The 8,525-nt window shown below is 30.2% G+C and overlaps 1 non-coding gene across 1 annotated transcript; it reads right to left on the minus strand.

Annotated features, from left to right (window-relative positions):
• Positions 1-4,296: 4,296 nt before the first annotated feature.
• On the minus strand, positions 4,297-4,403 carry LOC139886908 (small nucleolar RNA R71). Its single transcript, XR_011772768.1, has one exon. It is a non-coding gene; the product is annotated as a small nucleolar RNA R71 (small nucleolar RNA).
• Positions 4,404-8,525: the final 4,122 nt, after the last annotated feature.

Raw genomic sequence — 8,525 nt, forward strand, 5'->3', positions numbered from 1 at the left:
AAGATCAAAAGTGCGTATGAACCACCACATATCAAAGTTAATTAATAGTATAGCATGAATGTATGATATAACATGTAATGAACAGAAGACTTAGTATATCATGCAACACTATCCTAAAGTACCAACATTACTCTACTAGTTCTACCAATTTCAAGCATGTATAGAAGCAAGTAGGTTTAAACAAGCATGTAGAACCATATAGCATAGCATGGTACACATATTGCACATAGCACAATGTGAAAACATAAGTGAGAGTAGCAAGCAAAAGCTAATATACATTAGATCAATTGTCAAGCAAACAATCATGCATAACAATCATATTTATAAGCTTAGATGCTAGAGCATTAAAGTAAGTTCAAGCAAGCATGTTAAAACACAAGTATAACATAGCATGGCAAACAAATAAGAGCATCACACGTAATCATATCATGCAACACTATAGATACTATCATAGTAGTTTCAACAATCATGTAAAGAGACAAGCATGGCATACATATGGCACGTATCATTAGCATAGCATGTTAAGCATATTGCACATAATATAAGCATAGCATGTTGAATACATATTGTAAGAATACAAGTAAGAGTGACATGTTGAAGCTAATATACGTAATCATGCATAACGATCTAATTTACATATAAGTTTAAAACATGCATGAGGCACCTCTATTCAACATAATGAGCATACTAGTCGAAGCATGTTGATAATGCTAAAAACGAACATATATTTCATAGCATTATTCCTCAAGAAAGACAAGCTTTTAGTTGCAATTGTTCTATTTACAAGTGATATTCGTTTAAATAATAAAAGGTGAAGACAAAAGACAGATTTGACGAATTGAAGACGCAAACGACCAAAAAGCTCAAAAGTACAAAAGACAATCAAAGAGGTTCCAATTATTGATAAGAAACGTCTCGAAATTACAAGAGTACAAGATTCAAAACGCAAAGTACAAGATATTAAATTGTACGCAAGGACGTTCGAAAATCCGGAACCGGGACCAGAGTCAACTCTCAACGCTCGACGCAACGAACTAAAAATTACAAGTCAACTATGCACATAAATATAATATAATATTTAAATAATTCTTATAATTATTTATATATTATATAAATAAAAAAATCCGTCGGCAAGAAAGACTCCAAAGTTTGTGAGCTGTAATTTCAAACTCCGCGACTCGCGGAGTTTGAAGGCAAAAGTTGCCGCGAGTTGCGGAGTATCCCTGAACTCAATTCCCTATAAAGCCAACCGAATTCTGATCATTTTTCATAACATATATCCATCCTCTCTATATCTATACGTAAATATTTATATTTATATTTTAATTTTAATTTTAATTTTAATTTTAATTTTACTCCTAATAATAAGGGTATGTTAGCGAATATTGTAAGGGTGTAAATCGAAATTCTGTCCGTGTAACGCTACGCTATTTTTAATCATTGTAAGTTATGTTCAACCTTTTTAATTTAATGTCTCGTAGCTAAGTTATTATTATGCTTATTTAAAACGAAGTAATCATGATGTTGGGCTAATTACTCAAATTGGGTAATTGGGCTTTGTACCATAATTGGGGTTTGGACAAAAGAACGACACTTGTGGAAATTAGACTATGGGCTATTAATGGGATATTATTAAACAGTCGACATCCTGGTGTAATTATTAAACAAAGTATTAAAATCTTGTTATAGTTTAAGTCCCCAATTAGTTGGAATATTTAACTTCGGGTATAAAGATAATTTGACGAGGACACTCGCACTTTATATTTATGACTGATGGACTGTTATGGACAAAAACCAGATGGACATATTAAATAATCCAGGACAAAGGACAATTAACCCATGGGCATAAAACTAAAATCAACACGTCAAACATCATGATTATGGAAGTTTAAATAAGCATAATTCTTTTATTTCATATTTAATTTCCTTTATTTTATATTTAATTGCACTTCTAATTATAGCACTTTTATTTATTGTTATTATATTTAATTGCACTTTTAATTATCGTACTTTTTAATTATCACAAGTTTATTTTATCGCACTTTTATTATTCGCAATTTCATTATCGTTATTTACTTTACGCTTTAAATTAAGTCTTGTATTTATTTATTATTTTACATTTGGTTTTAACTGCGACTAAAGTTTTAAAATCGACAAACCGGTCATTAAACGGCAAAAACCCCCCTTTATAATAATAATATTACTTATATATATATTTATATTTTTATAAAAGTAAACTAATATAGCGTTAAGCTTTGTTTAAAGATTTTCCCTGTGGAACGAACCGGACTTACTAAAAACTACACTACTGTACGATTAGGTACACTGCCTATAAGTGTTGTAGCAAGGTTTAAGTATATCCATTCTATAAATAAATAAATATTTTCTTGTAAAATTTAATAGTATTTAATACAACTCTGCTCAAACATCAAGTATTTTTGGCGCCGCTGCCGGGGACTTCGCTTCAAAGCCGGAAGCGCAACGCTAATATAAAAAAAAATGCGTCGAATTTTAAACAACCTGTCATTTGAATTTTGGAACCCCGCGACTCGCGGAGTTTTCTGCTTCGGGCACCGCAACTCGCGGAGACACTCTGACACCCACAGAAACCCTAATCTGCATTTAATTACGGGTAATTATTAATTATTATTATTATTAACCCTAATTTATTATTATTATTATAATTAGTTTTACTTTTTATTTAATTTATATTTTAGTTAAATTAGTTTAATTAAAATATAAAATTAATAGTTTTATAAAATAAATAATATAAAAATAATATTTTTATAAAAATTGTACTTTTTACAACTTTTTGTATATTTTTATATTTTGTCCCTTTTTAATCGTTTTAGCGTAATATTTATATTTTTAGCTCATATTTAGTTTTAAACTTAGTTTTTGCCATAGTTATTTTTACTTCTAGATTTTTAGGCTTTGCCGTAGAATTCCTTAAGTGCTTTTTCTTTAGACTAAGATTTAGGTACTTTAGAATTTTGTGACGCCTTTTTAAGTTTTAGTTTCTTTTTAAGTTATTTCCATTTGGGATATAGTTTTTCCTGTAAGCTTTAATATTTTTAGACACCTTTTACCTATGTATCAATTATCATTCCAATTAGTAATCTCAATTTGCGATTATAATTTTAAGTTAGTTGTAGTAATAAGGTTAGGTTAGTCAAGTGTTTTTAAGTTTTATAAGTTTCTTTTATTTTTCCATCACCTTTTATTTTTCAACCATTTTTCTTTTTCGACCTTTTTCGACGAACTCTTTTTCTTTCTTATTTCTAGCTATTCTAGTTTTAGGACATAGATTTTTATTCTACTTCTTATCTAAATTTCTTAAAATTACGAAAATTTATTTTAAGTGGTTAAATTGATAGACATCAAAATTTTCTGGTTCGTAGTAATAGTTGGATTTGTACGTGGACCGGGTTATTGGAGCCAAACAGTCCTCAATTATATTGAGACCAAACGAATCCTACCCCTCTGCTGCATCTTTTGGCTATTCGAAACGTGGGCAAAATCAGAAAAGTCTATTGATTGGATAACTTATTATAATTTTTCTTTCCTTTTAAAAACTAATAGGATATTCAGTGAATGCACCGAGCAAGACGTTCATCACCTTTTGTACGTTCACCACCTGTAACTAGATCAAGACATTTAGCAAATATTACCACCGTTGATTTTTCTTTAGAATCGTCATCCAGTCGACCAAGTACTCCAGTTCAAATTTCCGATAATCCATTTTTTGAACCCGAACTCACAATTGAGAATCCGGAGAATATTCAGGAACGATTCGTAGATCCTGAACCATTAAATTTTCCTCCGGAACCACCAATCATTCAAACAGAGATTGTTGAGGAACGAACCATAAAATCAGAATCCTCTAGTGATTCCGATTCAACAAATTCAATTATGGAAGTAACAGAACCTTTAAGTATGGAAGACCGAATGAGAGCTAAACGCACTGGCCAAGGTCACGCAATTACTCATCCAGACATTAATGTGCCAGATTATGAAATCAAAGGACAAATTCTACACATGGTGACTAATCAATGCCAATTTAGTGGTGCGCTGAAGGAAGATCCAAATGAACATCTACGTACCTTTAATAGGATCTGCACACTATTTAAAATCCGAGAAGTGGAGGATGAACAGATATATCTCATGTTATTTCCCTGGACTTTAAAGGGAGAAGCCAAAGATTGGTTGGAATCGTTACCTGAAGGGGCGATCGATACATGGGATGTTTTAGTTGAAAAATTTCTTAAACAATTCTTTCCTGCATCTAAAGCCGTAAGACTTCAAGGAGAAATTGTTACATTTACACAGAAGCCAAATGAAACTCTATATGAGGCTTGGACAAGATTTGAAAAGTTATTGAGAGAATGTCCGCAACATGGTTTAGATACCTGTCAAATAGTACAAATATTCTACCAAGGATGCGACATCACTACAAGAAAAGACATAGATATAGCAGCTGGTGGTTCTATTATGAAGAAAACCGAAACTGATGCTTACAAAATTATTGATAACACTGCTTCCCACTCACATGAGTGGCACCAAGAAAAAGATATCGTTAGATCATCTAAAGCAGCTAGAGCCGATTCTAGCCATGACTTAGATTCCATTTCCGCAAAGATAGATGCTGTCGAGAGACAAATGGAAAAGATGACTAAAGATATTCACTCAATACGAATTAGTTGTGAGCAGTGTGGAGGACCACATTTGACAAAAGATTGTCTCAGTATTGAATTAACAATGGAACAAAGAGAGAATATTTCATACATAAACCAAAGGCCTGGAAATAATTATCAGAATAATTATCAACCGCCAAGACAGATTTACAATCAAAACCAGAATTATAACAGAAATATTCCATACAACAACCAACAAGGTCCTAGCAATCAACAAGTATCCAATAATAATTACAATCAGCAAAGACCTAATTTTCAAAACAAACTACCACAACAAACCGATAATAAAAAGCCGAATTTAGAAGATATGATGACGAAGCTAGTTGAAACTCAAACGCAGTTTTTCACATCTCAGAAACAAACTAATGAACAAAATGCTCAAGCATTTAGAAATCAACAAGCTTCTATTCAAAATCTGGAACAAGAAGTAAGTAACCTAGCAAGGTTAATAGGTGAAAGAAAACCGGGAAGTCTACCTAGTGATACAAATGCTAACCCCCGGAATGAAACAGCTAAAGCCATTACCACAAGAAGTGGTACAATGTGATGACCCGAAAAAATTCGACTAATTTTAAACCAAACTCTCGATACGATTTAATATTTTTGACACGATATGCAAAGTCTGTTAGGTTGAGTCTCATAAATTTTGAATTATTTCATACATTCATGTAACTTCGACCATTACCGACGATTCACGAACCACTAATTTTAAATAGATAGGTATATATTTAAATATAAATACATACATTTTGAAATATAATTTATGATGTAATTGTAGAAATTAATTACGTAAAATAAAATAAAATAAAATAATATTACGTGGAAACGTTAATAACGTATTAAACGTATTGTGTGAAATATAGATTTTTTTTAATAATTAAGTATATTATGGTTTAGTAAATACATATTTAGAAACTGTGTATTAAATCTAACTAATTAATAGTCTTTTATACAGTTTATTTAAGTGCACTAAATAAATCATCAATATGACTTGCGCAAATATAGTAAACATAAATAAATGTGTAAAAGTTACTGTGTAATTACTTTTGTAATTTGTAAAAATTTATATTCGACACATAAGTTTGTATAGATGTCATGAAAATTGTTTTATTATTTTGTTTGTTATCCTTTCATAGAATATGAGTGGGCTAGGACAGATGGATACTAGTTGTAAAGGCATCGCAAATTATATTATATATTTATATTCAATCCGTTAATTGATTGAAACAAATAACGTGTGTTTGTCTTTTTGTCACTATACTTAATTGATTACTTCATCCGTGAATTAAGTTTATGAATGTAATATTATTGTTTTGCCTTTGTGTTTTCCACCATCTATATAGGTACATATACATATCCACATAAACATTCACGCATACAAATCCCATTTTTCTTTCATCTCTTTTCTTCTTCTTCTTCTTCTTCTTCGTTGAAACACCTTCACCTCTTAAGACCACACAATCACCACCATTTAAACTCCACACCACCACAGCCATATTCACAACCATAATCGGCCACCATCTCCTTCATATTCTTTTTCTCTCTTTTCTTCAAATACGCGATTACTGCTGCATTTTTTTGTATTTTATTATATTGCTTCTCCTTCGGGTGATATCTCTGCTACTACCATCTTCTGTTTATGCTTACTATTACAGTAGTAAACATGATGGTGAGCAAGGAGGAGGTCGATAAAGATGTAATACATGATGACGATGAATTTGATAACGAAACCACCATCGTCTACTTCCGGTTAGTTATTTCTGTTCTACTTCTGTTTGAATCGGATCACACCCAAAAGAAACCTCTTGATCGAACCACTGCTGCAACCTGCTACTTCTTTATTTTCGCTGCTGTAACAGTAAACCACCATCACTAACCTTTACGTGATATTTCATTTTTTTTACGAGCTACACCACCAAAACACACACCATTGATGCCCATTTGCTACTGTTTACTATGATATGAATGATCAAACCCAAACCCGAACATCTACTGCTGCTCGAAACCAACTGCCACCATGTTCATATTTATTCGGAAATGCTACTGTGACGTTTCATTAGAATAGACCCACTTAAGGAGACAAAGTGATTAAAGGTTATGGAGTGGTTAAATATTTGGTGAAGTGGCGACATCCATTAACACATAAAAATATGAAAAGCATATGATATTCGTTTATTAGATGAAGCATGATATAAGGCTTTATCAATAAATTTTATTTTATGTTCCCCACTTGCAAACTAGAGAATATTAATTGTGGACTGGTCCCTTCCAAATTCACATGCCAAAACAAGTATATGCAAACAATTATGAAGTTAATTACGGAGTACTACACTTATCTCATTGAATCCGGGCCATAAGCCTTTAAATTATTGTAAGGGGTCGGTATTAGTTTAGTGCATGTGGACTACTGAGCTTAGTGGTGATAAGTGTGATTACCAGCGTTTACATATTTGTTTCGATAATGAAAGATGACGATTAAAAAAAAAAGAAGATGATTATGGTAAATTAAATGATAAAGAATGATGATCGTGATCATAATGAAAGATGATGATGGTATGATTATGATTAGATTATGTTATTGATTATGTTGATGGTTATGTTAATGAAATTGATACATGAAATAAGGAAAATGATGATGACGAAATTTAGAAGAAGTAGATGAAAATAGTTACAGGTTTAATAGATTTAAGTTGTAAACTAAAATAGAAGTAAACGACAAGAGCAATTGGTTATGGGGTGTTTCGGTTGAGCGAGAGATCGCGGGTTCGAGCCTTGTCCTGGGCATTCTTTTTGGAAAAAAAACTCCTTGAGGTAGTTTTACTTACTATTACTAGTATTATTATTACTCTTATTGTTATTTTATTATTATTATTATTATTATTATTATTATTATTATTATTATTATTATTATTATTATTATTATTATTATTATTATTTTTGTTATTATTATTATTATTATTATTATTATTATTATTATTATTATTATTATTATTATTATTGTTAGTATTGTTAGAATATTTATTATTATTAACAAAATGGTATCATAATTATTAAGTATTATCATTAAACGTTATTAGTATTATCATTACAAACAATTTTTATTATTAGTATGATCTTCATCATTAATATTAAAATTATAATTATTATTATTATTAGAATTATCATAATTTTTATCATAATTAGTATTATTGTTATCATTACTATTATTAGTACTATTAATATATCAAATGATGATTTTCTATATAAAAATATATTTATGACATAAAACCTAACCATATTAATACTTTTGTAATAAATGTTAATTATCTATGTAATGATAAATATATCTAATTAAGTTATTAATAAAACACATGATATAAGATAACAAATAAAATCATTAATAATATATATATTTGTTCGATTACCATTACAGGTATTAATATACATGATTGAATAATAGGTTCGTGAATCCGAGACCAACCCTACACTTGTTCAATGTCGTCATATGTATTTTTACTACAAAATACAGTATGGTGAGTTTCATTTGCTCCCTTTTTTACTCATTATATTTTTAGGCTGAGAATACATGCAAATGCTTTATTAACTGTTTTACAATATTTATATGTGTGAGTTTCATTTGCTCCCTTTTTTACTCATTACATTTTTGGGCTGAGAATACATGCAAATGCTTTATTAACTGTTTTACAATATTTATATGTGTGAGTTTCATTTGCTCCCTTTTTTACTCATTACATTTTTGGGCTGAGAATACATGCAAATGCTTTATTAACTGTTTTACAATATTTATATGTGTGAGTTTCATTATTCCCTTTTTAAATGATTTCACAATAT

Source organism: Rutidosis leptorrhynchoides, chromosome 1 (genome assembly GCF_046630445.1).
Source record: "Rutidosis leptorrhynchoides isolate AG116_Rl617_1_P2 chromosome 1, CSIRO_AGI_Rlap_v1, whole genome shotgun sequence".
In the NCBI taxonomy this organism is placed as follows: domain Eukaryota; kingdom Viridiplantae; phylum Streptophyta; class Magnoliopsida; order Asterales; family Asteraceae; genus Rutidosis; species Rutidosis leptorrhynchoides.